The 14443-nt window shown below is 38.6% G+C and overlaps 1 pseudogene; it reads right to left on the minus strand.

The window, feature by feature from the left end:
• Positions 1–800: 800 nt before the first annotated feature.
• Positions 801–14343, minus strand: LOC118815843 (annotated as a pseudogene).
• Positions 14344–14443: the final 100 nt, after the last annotated feature.

Consider the following 14443-nt stretch of genomic DNA (forward strand, 5'->3'; position numbering starts at 1 on the left):
TCTAAATTAAGAGGTCAGTAAGAAGCTGAGAGCTAGCACTGCAGCGCACTAAATTGACATCATAACCTCACCACAATACCACATTGTAGCATGTGGCATTCATATTTTAACTGCTAAACAACCTCATCCAGTGACAAGGAAATGTACACACAATCAGGTTTGGGACATTTTAATTCACCACAGGGCACAACGCAAGCGATTTCTGAAAATGCCATTCATTTTTTGGCCATAGAACAAAACAGCTTAGACCCAGAGTTCCTAATATGGGCGTGATACCGAATACAGAATGACACACAACTTCAGAGGTCTATTCAACCTAATGAGAAATTTTGTTTTGTAATTATTTGCTACATAAAGATTCCAGTTTAAACTGCTATGCAACAGAGTTGGATAGTGATGAAGCAAATTGAATAATTAATTAGCCACCAGGCTAACATTAGCTTGAATACACAGCAGAAGTACTATAGTGTGACCTTTCACATCCATACAAAATGAATGGCATTCAAAATGAATAGCACAATGTTAATATAGGTTTTGAGATATAAGCCGAGTCTGTTCTACAGTTTCTCATTAGGTTGAATGAATAACCGACTCTAAATGTAGGTATTGTGATATAAACTGAGTCTGTTCTACAGTTTCTCATTAGGCTGAATGAATAACCGACTCTAAATGTAGGTATTGTGATATAAACTGAGTCTGTTCTACAGTTTCTCATTAGGCTGAATGAATAACCGACTCTAAATGTAGGTATTGTGATATAAACTGAGTCTGTTCTACAGTTTCTCATTAGGCTGAACGAATAACCGACTCTAAATGTAGGTATTGTGATATAAACTGAGTCTGTTCTACAGTTTCTCATTAGGTTGAATGAATAACCGACTCTAAATGTAGGTATTGTGATATAAACTGAGTCGTGTTCTACAGTTTCTCATTAGGCTGAATGTGATTTTACCAGCATTCTGTAACGCTTGTCTGAACTAGCAACAAACTGTTTTGTGAGTGGAGCCTGCACAGGTTAATTAAGAATGAACTTATTTCAAATTCCTGCCTATTTAAACACTGTCTATAATAAAATTCACACAGGCACAGGGTAGAAGGAAATAAGCCTATTACACCCAGTCCTTGGAAATGAAAGTGTTTTTTACATAAGCTGGTGAAGAAACCTTGGTAGCACTAACTGGCAAAATGTTATAATTACAAATGTGCAACTGCAATGAATCCTTTGAGGTCATCTAGTTATTTTTTCTTCATAAAATAACGCTGATTGTTCATTGACAAATACATATGGCAATGTGTTCAAGGTTTGCACTGTATACAGAGCTTTAATTTCTCGTCTCATTAAAATTTACATTCTTGTGTCCAAAAGAATAAATTAAGCTTATTTTTCAAGTCCAGCTCTAAATGCAGGACATCGTCTGAGCAAAGTCTGAGCTTATGGGGCACTGTACTGGTTTGGAAAATTATATACAATAAAAACCCATCTGTCCTCAAAAACACACCACATCCTTTTTTGTGAGGGCAAGATACTGTCCTATCCACTCACCTTGCTTCTCAACCCCCACACACAAGCTTTCCATCTATTTATCCATGTTGCCGCAGCCTGTAATGTAGCACAAGGCTGAGCAACAAGTGTCACTGCACTGTATAACCACAGTCCTTTACTCAATATTAATCATTAACAGAAATACCAACAAACAAGCAAAGAAAAAACAGTCACAGCAAAAAAGTATGTACATGTAAAGTGGAGGCTGAAGGGGGAAGGGCCTGCCCTGGGCAACACTTGGGGGGGGGTGAGTACTGAACTCCAGAGAGCCAACCAGCTCACCTCTTCTTCGGAGCCTGAGCAGTGCGGGGAGGAGTGACGGGACGGCCTGAGTTCACTCCGCCGTACTGATACTTTGCCTTTTTCTCTGACGGCTTCAGGATCTGGACGGAGAAGAGAATATTCAGTCTGTGGATTATTCAGCAACAACATTCTGCTCGCCTGCTACACTACACTACACTACACTACAGGCCACAAGTCTGAAATCTTTTTAATTTAAAAAGAAAAATGAAGTAAAAAGTAAAGTGGAATTTCAACGGTTTTTCAAAATTTCTGCTTAATTGTCATGATGTAAACAGTCGTTCAGGACAGTCTGATTTGAAATGCTCTGTTCTAGAGAAACTTCTGGAGTCAATAAAACGTCTATATTTGTGTTGTAGTCATGGCGACCCCTGGTTCCTGTCACCACCACTGTAAAGAACTCTGAACCATTTCACACCAAACCACTCTGAATGACTTCATTTACATCGCAATGGTTGAGTTAAACAGAAATTTTGAATAATCAGTGGAATTCCCATTTAAGCCCTTACATCCTCTATATGTGCCCACACTTCAGTTTCTCACTCTCATAACTATATAACATACATGCTTTATAGTACACACTTAAAAGATGGTTTTCAAGGGTTTTTTAGTACAGAAAATGGTTCTTCAGATTGATGGAGAATGTGCTGTAGATTGTTCTACATAGAACCTTTTTGAAAAGTGTTCTATGTAGCTACAAAAAGGCTTCTTCTATTATTCCAAGCTTGACATCGTTACAATTACAGAACCCTTTTGGTGCTATATAGAACACTTTTCAAAAAGGTTGTATATAGAACCGTCTACAGCACAATCTCCATCAATCTGAAGAACACTTTAATCATGCAAAGAGTTCTTTGAGTGTTCATGGTTCTATATAGAACCATTTTCTTTACTAAAGAACCCTTGAAGAACCATCATTTTTAAGAGTGTAGTTACTGAATAATTTAGACCCATTAAGTCTTTTTTCCCTGTAATCTAATTCATATTCAGTCCTTGTCATCATATTTTAGGATTAAAAATAATAGTATGTTGAGGGTTCAAGGGGTTAAATCAATCTTCAAAATCAATATTCTTTCCACTGTGTACTCTGCATCTCATTTATCTACCTCAGACTCACTAATTGCATATATGATAATGTGTATAACTGTACATATTATAGCTTTTATTTCATAACATATTACTGTACAAAAACTGTACACTGAAATGGTGCAATACTGTGTGCAGACAAATACGTGTATATATTTAGAGTCTAATGTGTATATGTAATTTTTTCTTATATATTTTTTGTATATTTAGGCACTACAAGGGGGCTTTGCACTAAGATTTTCCACTCACCTTCACACCTTTGTAAATGTGATGTGACAATAAACGTGATTTGATTTGATTAAAAGTTGTTCAGTGTAAGGAAGGCCTTTATAAACTACAATGAAAAAAGTTAAACTCGATGTCAGTAAATGCGTTGTGCTTGTGTCAGCAAATTGAAAAATATCTGAATTGACTGTAAAACGTTTTTGAACTGCTTTCTTCTATTCCATTTGAGCCTGCAGTGTATGTGAATGTGTTGACAGTACGGGTATTTGGTTATGTGTTTACCTGAAACGAGCACATGAGCGACTCATCCACACTCATCATGCCTCCAGCGTTGTCAAACTCCCCGCAGTAGTTTGGGGCGGAGAACAGCGTGACCAGCTGCCGCTTGGCAAAAAACTCATAACCATCTTCAACCACCTGCAGATATCAGCACAGATCAGAACTGAACACACAGACTTCAGGTGACCTGAGCTGCTCCTGAGCATATCACTTGTGCACACTCACAAAACTGTGGTTAACATGCATAATCTTCATTAGTTTTGTTATTATTCTTATTAAATGTATCAAGGCCACACACCACACCACCTTCTTTTCGCAGACAAATGTACTTGTACATTTGAAATGCAATTTGAATATTTATTAGCCAGAACTGGGTCACCATTAGTCATTTTCACCACACAAAAAGCAGTATTATGATGTGCAGTGTTATAGTCCCTAACGGGTGTTCTGCCAATCCTGAATCAACGAGAATCTCTCAGCTTTAGTGACAAAAGCTGTTCTCACATTTTAAATATACACAACGTTCAGAAAAATGTTAGCACCAATGTGCGAGCCTGACATTACATCTTAATTATTGCTGTTTAGGAGTGTATTGTGGCTGATGGTTAACAGATTAAAATGATGGTTTACCAAAAAATCTCATTCACACAATTTACAAAGTTTTCCCTTTTACCCCAAATGTAGTCAATCAGCAAGGGCATGTTTAGTGTCTGGAGTTTGCCTCTTTAGTTTGACCACTGGAGCTACGAGACTAATGTAGCTAAAAAGTAATAATACGGCCTGCTGATTGGTGACTACTAATGGATTTTGTTATATTTTGAACTAAGCGGTTAAAGAGGTTTTTCTGCCCAAATTAGTATTTAATGTTATTTGTGGTATTATGCAGTATTTAGCATTTGCATATTATGCATTACATCTCTCAGCCTTATTGGTTTGACAGAATTCATGATTTTGTATCCACTTTGTCCATCAAAATTCTCTCACTACAGAATCCAGCATTCATTATGTAAACATGTCATACAACCACTGGGAATCCACCCTACAGTGATGAGGAAATACTAAATGATAGCAAAGCCACTGATGTAGAGGCTAATAAACACAGATGTGATATTCAGCATCCTAGCTGTAATATTAGCTCTTTGACTTCCTTTTAGCCAGCTAGCAGCGAGAAAACATTTTAAACCCATCCCAAAGCGCTTGCAGTTTTTAAAAATTGTCTTACCCTAAATGTAGTCAATCAGCAAGGACTTGTTTAGTGTCTGAAATTTGGTTCTTTAATTTTAGGACTGGAACTACGAGGCTGATGTAGTTAACAAGTAATGGCAACTTAGCTTGGTGCTAACTGCATGCCTACATCACAGCTCACCTCACATCAACTTCTTAAGTATTCTCAAACAGGCTTGTCTATGTGGTTTCTAGTTACTAAATGACTACCAAAATTCAGATTTATCAAAACATGTGACACTTCAACTTTCATTTAAAAGTGGGTTCATTTAGGATTAAGAGCAAAACTGCCTTTTATATCCCACAAAGTTTACCTGATGTGCTCTGCAGATGAGGTCTAGGTCATGGCGGTTGAGGAACTTGCTGACCACATCAGCCCCGAAGGTGAAGGACACGCCTCGGTCATTCTCACCCCAGCCCTGAACGTCTTTATCCGGATCTGACCAAAGCAGGTCACACAGCAGCCCTGATAATAAAAAAAGCCTTTTTCAGCAATATGAAAACTGTGGTATACAGCACAAACTATATTTCACTCCCTCAGCCCGTCAGTATTCACCACTGAAAAGAAAATCCATTTTAAAGACTTCTAGAACTAACACTTCTCCTAGAAAAAGGAATGTACTGAGGCCCTTAATTTTTTTCCACCTTCTCTTTTACTGGCTGCAGTATGTCAAAATTTGACCTTAGCATAAAATAATGACTTAATGACGAAATAAATGATACACCTTCATGATATTTTGACTATGTATCTCGGAATAATTACTTATTATGTCAAAATAGTGACCTATTATCTTGAAACAATGACTTAAATTTCAAGAAAGTAATTATTTCAAGGTAACAGGTCAACATTTAGAGAAAACAAGTCATTATTTTAAGATACCAAATAAAAATTTGGACTTACTGCTACCAGAAACAGAGAAGGAGAACTATAATGAATGGTCTTCCTTAGGAATGAACAGTGATGGGATAATATGAAAATTTCCTATCATTATATGAGTAACCAAAATGATCATGGCTTTCATTAAAGCACATTTAAAATTTTATCACTACAGGTATTATATTGACAGACACTTTACTGAACCTCTCATATGTATTTATAACAACAAAAAAAATTACATTACCAAAAAAAAAAAAAATCAGTGCATATATCATATAAATTGGTAACCGCCTCATCTTTAATGGTAAATAGCATATAAGGCTAATTGTAGTTGGCATGCCATGCTGAAGCAGAACACACCTGTGTCAGGGACATCAGTGGGCCTCATAATGCGGCGGATCTGCTCCATTGACTGAAGATCAGGAGAGAGACCTGTAAAGAGAGAAAAGAGAGAGAGAGAGAGAGAGAGAGAGAGAGGAAGAAAGAAAGAGAGAGAGAGAGAGAGAGAGAGAGAGAGAGAGAGAGAGAGAGAGAGAGAGAGAAGAGAGAAGAGAGAGAGAGAGAGAGAGAGAGAGAGAGAGAGAGAGGAAGAAAGAAAGAGAGAGAGAGAAAGAAAGAAAGAGAGAGAGAGAGAGAGAGAAAGAAAGAGAGAAAGAGAAAGAGAGAGAGAGAGAGAGAGGAGAAAGAAAGAGAGAGAGAGAGAGAGAGAGAGAGAGAGAGAGAAAGAAAGAGAGAAAGAGAAAGAGAGAGAGAGAGAGAGAGAGAGAGAAGAGAGAGAAGAGAGAGAGAGAGAGAGAGAGAGAGAGAGAGAGAGAGAGAGAGAGAGAGAGAGAGAGAGAGAGAGAGAAAGGTAACACCATGACCGTTACGGTGGAAGCTACCATTTCCAGGATCAGATTGAGCTTATTAGTAGTTTATTAGATCCTGCTCAAAGGTCACGACCCTGAATTCTCTAAAAGCTGGATTTCTCAGTTAGATAACTTCAGCCTACAGTCCAGTCTGTACAGCAGAAGAAGAGGTCTGAGGGTGTTCTGACTGGACAAACATCAGTTTGGGCTTTGGTTCAATTTCCCAACTTAAAACACAACGCTGAATAATGGAGGATAGAAATTAAGCCTGCAGCTCTGGCACTCTGCAATTTTAATATAAAAAAGGATCGTTCAGCTCTACTTCACATGAAAGAATCGCAGAATAAAAGATGATTTATAACTTAAAGCTCCTCAATTGTTACAGCTGTTTTTGTCCACTTTCACAGTTCTGTTATGTAATGGAAAACAGACACTCGAACAGGATATGGATTTGTAACTATACCACGCTGTACTGTACTGCCCAGCGGAAAAAGGCCACTACACACATCTTACGTTGGCATACAACTGACATTTTTGCTAGTGTCACATTTCAGGGTATCAAACAGGCATATGCACACATTCTTCAGCAAACAGATGGGACACGCGTGTACTAACTGAGCCTGGACCACACACGTTTTTCAGAACCACACACCTCCATGACAGCAGAAAATCTTCTCATCAATAATGGCAGCGATAGGCAGACAGTTGAAGCAGTCGGTGAAAGTCTTCCATAACTTGATGTTGAACCTACGTTTGCCTGAAAAACACAGAAGAGAAGCAGCAGATCAATGAAAGGGTGATGAAATGATGATTTAAAAAACTTTGTATTGCTATCTGTATGTAGATTTAACCAAACTAACGCAGAGGTCACAACGTGAGAAGAAACCCACCTCTAAGGTAACATTAATTTCTGCTTGCTGTTTCTAATAGTATGTTAGCGTTACGCTAATGCTGGTAGACAAAAATCTTTTTTGGCCATTCTAGATTAAAGACAGACATCTGAAGCTTGTAAAATATATTCCATCTGTTTTATTTGAAGGTTGTATCAGACATTAGGAAATATCTGAGCTTGTATGTATCAGTTTTACACTGATTCAGTTAAGAGTCCTGGCATAGAGCTGCCACTGCTGTTTTACATTCCTAACAACTAACCAAAACTTGCTTAGATCACGACTCACATATACAGTCAGTGATGCATCTAAAACTTCCAGCAGGCCCAGAGTGATGTTTTTTATTGTAAATGAGAACATGAGACATAAGGTCTTCAATCTAGCTTCTGAAGTCCTAGCCAATGGGAAAGCTTCGCTGAAGGCCTAAAAAAGGTTATTTACTGGACTAATGCTATGCCTACGCCATCTATCACTGGTTAGTGACAATGAGATATAGTAGCAATCACAATTTTGAACATGCCTACTCATAGAATGGTTTTCCTTATTTTTGTTATTTTTCACACTTTATAATATGTAAAGACATTAAAACTACAAAACCACACATGAAACTGTACAGTGACCAAAAAACAGACAAATCCAAACTCTCTTCTATTTAAGATTGTTCAGAGCAGCATCCTGATGCAACTTTACAAACTTTTGCCGTTCTCACAAGCAGCTTCATGTGGAGCCACCGGAGATACTTTTCCAACAGCAGTGAAGAACACACTAAGTCCCTTATTACCTTAATACTGTTACATTTTTGTTTAAGACAGAAATGACAGTAGCTCAACATCAGTATTAATGTTTGTGTTTAAAATTCATGTCCAAGTACACATTTTAGACGTATAAGCATTTAAGTATAATCTTTTAGATTAAAATGTCATTCATTAAAAATTATTCATTTTTTGAATGTTTTATTATGAAAAACATCCATTTAATCAAGTGGGCCAAACTTTTGACTGGTTACTATACATGCATAGTCAGCAAAAACAATATTGCATAGCTGTAACTTACACTCGTCGTAGAATCCATAGATGCGGTTGATGGAGGCACACTCATGGTTGCCGCGGAGCAGGAAGAAGTTTTCAGGGTATTTGATCTTGTATGCCAGAAGCAGGCAGATGGTCTCCAGGGACTGCTTACCCCGGTCCACATAATCCCCCAGAAACAGGTAATTGGCCTCCGGAGGAAAGCCCCCATACTCAAACAGCCGCAGCAGGTCAGTGTACTGACCGTGGATATCACCTACAGAACACGTGGACAAGACAGAGTGACTTTCACAGGATTACAGTGAAATGAAGGAAACAGCGTGCGTATATCTTTAAAGAGATAATAAACTACAGATATGAACAGGTGCATGAGTCCTAGGTCAACCACTGGAGGTGGCGGTATTTGAATACTGAAATCATTATTCGCGTATTTGTTATGTTTTACTGCGGAAAGACAGAGAAAATATACAGGCTAATGACTAAAGTGAAATACGACGGTTCTGCTTAATAAGTATATCCTTGAGCGCGCTGCCAAAGATGTGACTCTGAGATATTGTGGATGTACTACTAACTAAGCTAACTACTCAAACTACTACTAGCTACTCTAGCTCTCATGGAATAGGAACGCTAAAATTTCTGTGCATTGTCGGCTATATGCTATAATGTTCCAACATTTAAACCGAAAGACCTTTACAGTATTCTTATATTCTTATAATGTGTAAAAGTGGTCAATATTACAATATTTTATCATTACTGTGATAAATTTCATTACCGTGGCACACAATAAGCTTTTCTGACCATGTAATAGATATCACCAATACTTGTTTCTTTAAAAAGAGAGCGTAATTAGTCCTGTTTAACTCAATTTAGTGCAGTACATGTGAAATTCAAATGTGTATTCAAAGTGTTTCATGGCAGTTTTTAAATGTGGCCCTGCAGGTGCATTGTGTCCGTGTTTTAAAACGCGCTATTTTTGTCATCTCCCACAACAGTACTTACAATACAACCATTCATACTTATTATAGTAATATAACTTCTTCGTACTATCCGTGTAAATCGCTTTACTTAACATTATTATAATTGGTTATAATCAATTTTCTGTTCACAGTCTAAAGAGTTGAGCCGCCTCTTTCAGATCCATGTATTTTTCCCACCCCTTACTTTTTACACAATACAGCTCTCAATGTACCTATTTGCTGCCTGTTGTCAATACAGGCGTCCTGAGCTAAAACCCAGTGATTTGAATGCAGAGAGAGATACAGAGAGAGGCTGAGTGAGGGAGTGCAGTGTGGGAGGACGTGTGAAATATGAGGAGGTGATCAGCACTGACCGCAGATTTTAAGCGGAGCCTCCAGCTCCAGCAGGATGGGCTGACTGAGGAAAATCTCACGGGACTTTATACACAGCCCCCGCACCTCCGCCTCCGTCATCTGCACGATCTTGCCCTGGCTTGCATCCTCGCACTGAAACAGCATTAAAGAGAAAAAGTTCTTCAGCGTTACACAAAGAAGAGGAGTCATGGTGTCTGCCTTTGAAGGCTCCAGCTTGTGTCCAACAGTTATAAACAGGCTGAACTTTCCAAAAGCATTTCAGTGAGAAGAGCATAACAAGATTTTCTCAGAGATTCAGAGATTCTCCTAAAACCATCACAGCTATTCGGATTAAACAGAAAGACAGAGCTGGGTACATGCATTCAATTGAAAACCAGATATTATTTGGGAATTTGTCACAGTTAGAAACAGCAATACAGAGAAAATCTACAATCGAGCAATTCAGTGAAATGGCAAATTTTAGTTTTAACAGATTTGAAAGTTTTACAAATCACCATAATGCGACCTTATTGGACAGCTTAACACTCTCGAAGGACATGCTAACTGCTAAACTCTGTAAACGTCAGCTAACAGATGCCTGTGTGATGGGGAAGAGGGTTAGCTAGCATCACGCTGAGTGATGAGGAAGACAATTAATTAGCATCACGCTGAGTGATGAAGAGGACTAGCTAGCACTGCCCTGAGAGATGGGAAAGAGGGCTAGCTAGTATCATTCTGGTTGATGGAATACTAGCATAATGCGGAGTAATGAGGAAGAAGTCTAGCTAGAACTGCACTGAGTACTGGCAAAAAAGGTTAGCCAACATCGTTCTGGGTGATGGAGAAGCTAGCATCATGCTGAGCGTTGTGTAGGAGGTTTATCTAGCATCGCAGACAAATATTCATAGAACATCTAAATCACATTTCCCCATTTGCTGGTATTTCATTTAGACCATAGTATTTCATGTTTTTTTATATTCATATCTAATGCAACACCAGGTTAACAGCCCATTCTACTAACAAAAATTTCAACAATGACTCACAGCTGAAAGCAATAAAAGAAGCAGACAAGCCATGACATGAAACCAAACATGAGCACAGATTCTAAAAACTGCCTTTAAGTTATATATAAAAAAAGATTGCGTGAAAGACCATAAAACTTTGTTGCCCCCTCTGCCAAAAATGGAATCTGTTCTATCTATACAGAATTTTACTGTAAAATACCTCTGGTTTTAAAATTCAAAATTGCCTGTCATCCCTAGTTCTATCATTATTATTATTAATATTATTATAAACAGTCTTAGATATACTGAATGTTACAGTAAAATACCGCTGGTTTTAAATGATTCAAGTATCAATAATTACTGCTAATTGTGTCCTGATTCATCAAATTTTCAAAATGACTTATCATCCCAGCCATATTATTATTACTAATATTACTACAGGCCAGACAACATTGTAGCGCAGGCCTGATCTGGCCCACAGGCCTTGTGTTTGACACAGGGGCTCTATATGTGCATGTTTATATGATCCACGCGGTCGGACAGATGATATAGCTTGTTATTGTTTGTGGCACCATAAAAGAAGAAATCGCTTGAACAGGCAGAACATTCCATGATGACAACACTGTGCCAAGAGCAAAGTGAGAAGAAACAGCAAAAAGCTCAGAAAGCATAACGTTCAACTGAACAAGACTTCTAGAATCATGGCCTAGTTTTCCGACAATCAGACTGGCACCACAGAGGATAAAGATTAAGTTCACTCTTCATGCCAGAACTTGCTGCCAGAACCTTTGAGTTAGCAGCTCTTCCCACCAAACCATCTGGCAGCAACCAGTCCAAAAGTAAAATATGAAATGATGTCAGTCTTCTGTATGAATGCAGATATAAAATGAGTCATGCAGCAGGTGTCTGGGCATCACGGCTGAGATGGAAACTGTTCCAAGTAGGACAGAAGAGCAACATCCCCCCTCCCACCCGCTCCAGTCTGGAGCTGATGGTAGAAGCCAAATGTACTTTGCATCCTAATCGCCAGCAGCAAATGAGTGATACGGCAGCTATGCTATTTCAACTACCGGCTATTCAGAGTATGGGACAAAGCAATGAGGAGAAAGCCATCCCATAATTTTCATCCCATATGCCAAATGAACTGCTGAATGAATACTTGCATCTACATGCTTTTGCCAAGATCTGAACATGTACATTGAAGCATTTATCATATCCCACCTAATCTACAGTACATTACTGTGCATTTTGCTCATGTACTGTATATATGTATATTTTGTGATACCCTTTGTGGATGTTTTGTATTTATTTCATTGCTATTTATTTTCAGTATTAGTTATTTACATATGCACTAGTTTCACCAAGACAAAGTGCACTTGGCCAATTAAAACCCTTATGAAAAAGATCAATAGTAATAATATTGGAATTTCTACAGAATTTCTACAAGAATGATAAGAATTTCACACCATTACAATACACTCTTTAAAAAGATGGTGCTTCAAGGGTTCTTTAGTGGAGGAAATGGTTCTATGTAGAACCATGAACACTCAAAGAACCCATTGCATGATTAAACAGTTCTTTGCAACACAAAGAGGAACCATTTCCTTTGCTAAAGAACCCTTGAAGAACCATCTTTAAGTGAGTAGATTACTGTGGAAGCACTACACAGCACTATAGACCCCTGATTTTGAAACGTACAGATCTCTGAAGAGCAGGCGCTAATGTGGGTTGCAGTGGACCTGTTGTAGGCAGGCTGGAAAGGTCAGCAGCAGCAGGTTACTTCTGTTTTTTATACATTTGCCTCAGTGCACAGCATGAAGGCTAACTGGGTCAAAACAACCATAAAGCAGAGCGATTCACTTCAGTGATCAGTGTTGGGCAAAATACTTTGGAAAGGTAGTGATGCCTGAATACTGACTACAGTGTGCTAAATGTATTCTGTAACATATTTAATTATATTACACCACGTGTGTGACTGCGTGCATAATTGGTTCATTTTGTAGCGCGGCTGTTACGACATATTGCGTTACTTCCCTTCCCATGTGAGAACAGGACATTGTTTGCAGGTGCTCCTGCACGGTGAGACACCATGTATCCAAAAAGTGCTGTTCACCACTTGAGTGTTTGTATCCAAGGAAAACAATAAAAAGCAGCAAAGGGATGCAGCTAGTGCCATTTTGCAAACATGCGAGAAAAAGTGACGTATGGAATAGTGCAATCGATACGAGATTCGGATGGAACTCGTGTGTGTGAAAGCAAACCAGTGTTAATGAGCCCCTCCCCCAGAAGAGCCCAGAATCGGTCCTGGGTTTGGACTCAAGTACTCAGGAAAACGCCCCTAGAATGTATATTGCTAAGGTACCTTTTTTTAACTTACTAATTCACCGCTTCTCGCTGTTACGGGATGGCAGGTTTCTGTTATTATTTTTAATTTAAAAAATCACTTCATTTAAATGAAGCACCAAAAATTCATAACTTTTATTTTCCTCTCTCATGACTCTTATCTGATAAAATAGAAATGAGACAAGAGTGAGGTTTCGCAGAGCTCAGTAACACTGAGATTAATAACTGATCATCACATTGATTTATCAGTCTACTCAGGCTTTAGCAGGAGCTTCAGGGTATGTAAAGAAGCTGTTAGAATTAAGTTCCTCTTTAGAATTTGTCTAATAAGCATTTTTATTATACACCGAGCACCGATTTTAAAATAGTTAATAAGTATTGATGGTGTGTCTTTTTCTTTAATTCTAAAAATGCAAAAAAGTAACTGTATCCTCAATACTGCTTTTACCAAATGTCACCGAACACAGATATTTAATTTATATTCTGGATACATTTTCCTAATACTTACTTAATAATACTATTCCATTACATCCCAACCCTGATAGTGATTCACTATAAAGTAGGTCAGTCGGCTAGCTGGACAGCACAGCACTCTGAACAAGAAGCATAAAAATGGCCATTGGCATGTGTGTGGTCCATTGGAGAAGCTTTATTAGAGATGCTTTGTTCGAGTGGGTTTGGCTCCAGTCCTTCAGTTTCAGTCCAAAACATCTGACAGGAGCCTATCATTACACAGACACGCACACAGCCAGAGGACCGAAAAGACCTAAATTATTTCAGACCTCTCATCAACATTAGACATCAGAGCTCATTTAGCTCACATGTGGCCAAAAATGAGCACTAAAAACAGACCAACATCTTATCTACGAGGCTAAAAGCTGGCTTCTTCTGAGAAGTGTCCGTTCCACCTTAAATGCTGCAGCAGTTACGTTCTGGCGTCTGAGGCGCCAGAATGTAACTACTGCACCATTTAAGGTGGAACGGAACATTTGAAAAAGAAGCCAACTTCAGCTTCCTAAAATATCTAAGCAGAGTGGCGGTCCAAAACGTGCCGTCCGTGACACAGCCTTCATTTTTATACCTCCTAATTAAAGACAGAATTGATCATTTGTATAAAAACCGACATTTATCACAGAGAAACACAGCTAAGTTCTGTTTGAGCCGTTGGCTAACCGCAGCTTAGCTACAGCAGACTGACAGGAAAACGCACAGCCCGAAAAACCAACAATGATCACTGTCTCTGAATCATTTTCCAGACGTGTAACACATTTAAGATTAAAGCCGGAGAGAAAAAGAAAAGCAGTTATCTAGTTACCTTCCAGCAGTCTGGAGATCAGACTGTCAACATTCAGCTCCCCTTCCGCCATTTCGCTGAAAGCCACAGCGGCGATTCCACATGCAGCACACAGAGGGCGCTAACGGGCGGCGCGCAAAATAAAAAGACCGCCACAAGCTGCAATTTAGCATTTTATCATTATACTTCATT

Source organism: Colossoma macropomum, unplaced genomic scaffold (assembly GCF_904425465.1).
Source record: "Colossoma macropomum unplaced genomic scaffold, Colossoma_macropomum, whole genome shotgun sequence".
Classification (NCBI taxonomy): Eukaryota; Metazoa; Chordata; class Actinopteri; order Characiformes; family Serrasalmidae; genus Colossoma; species Colossoma macropomum.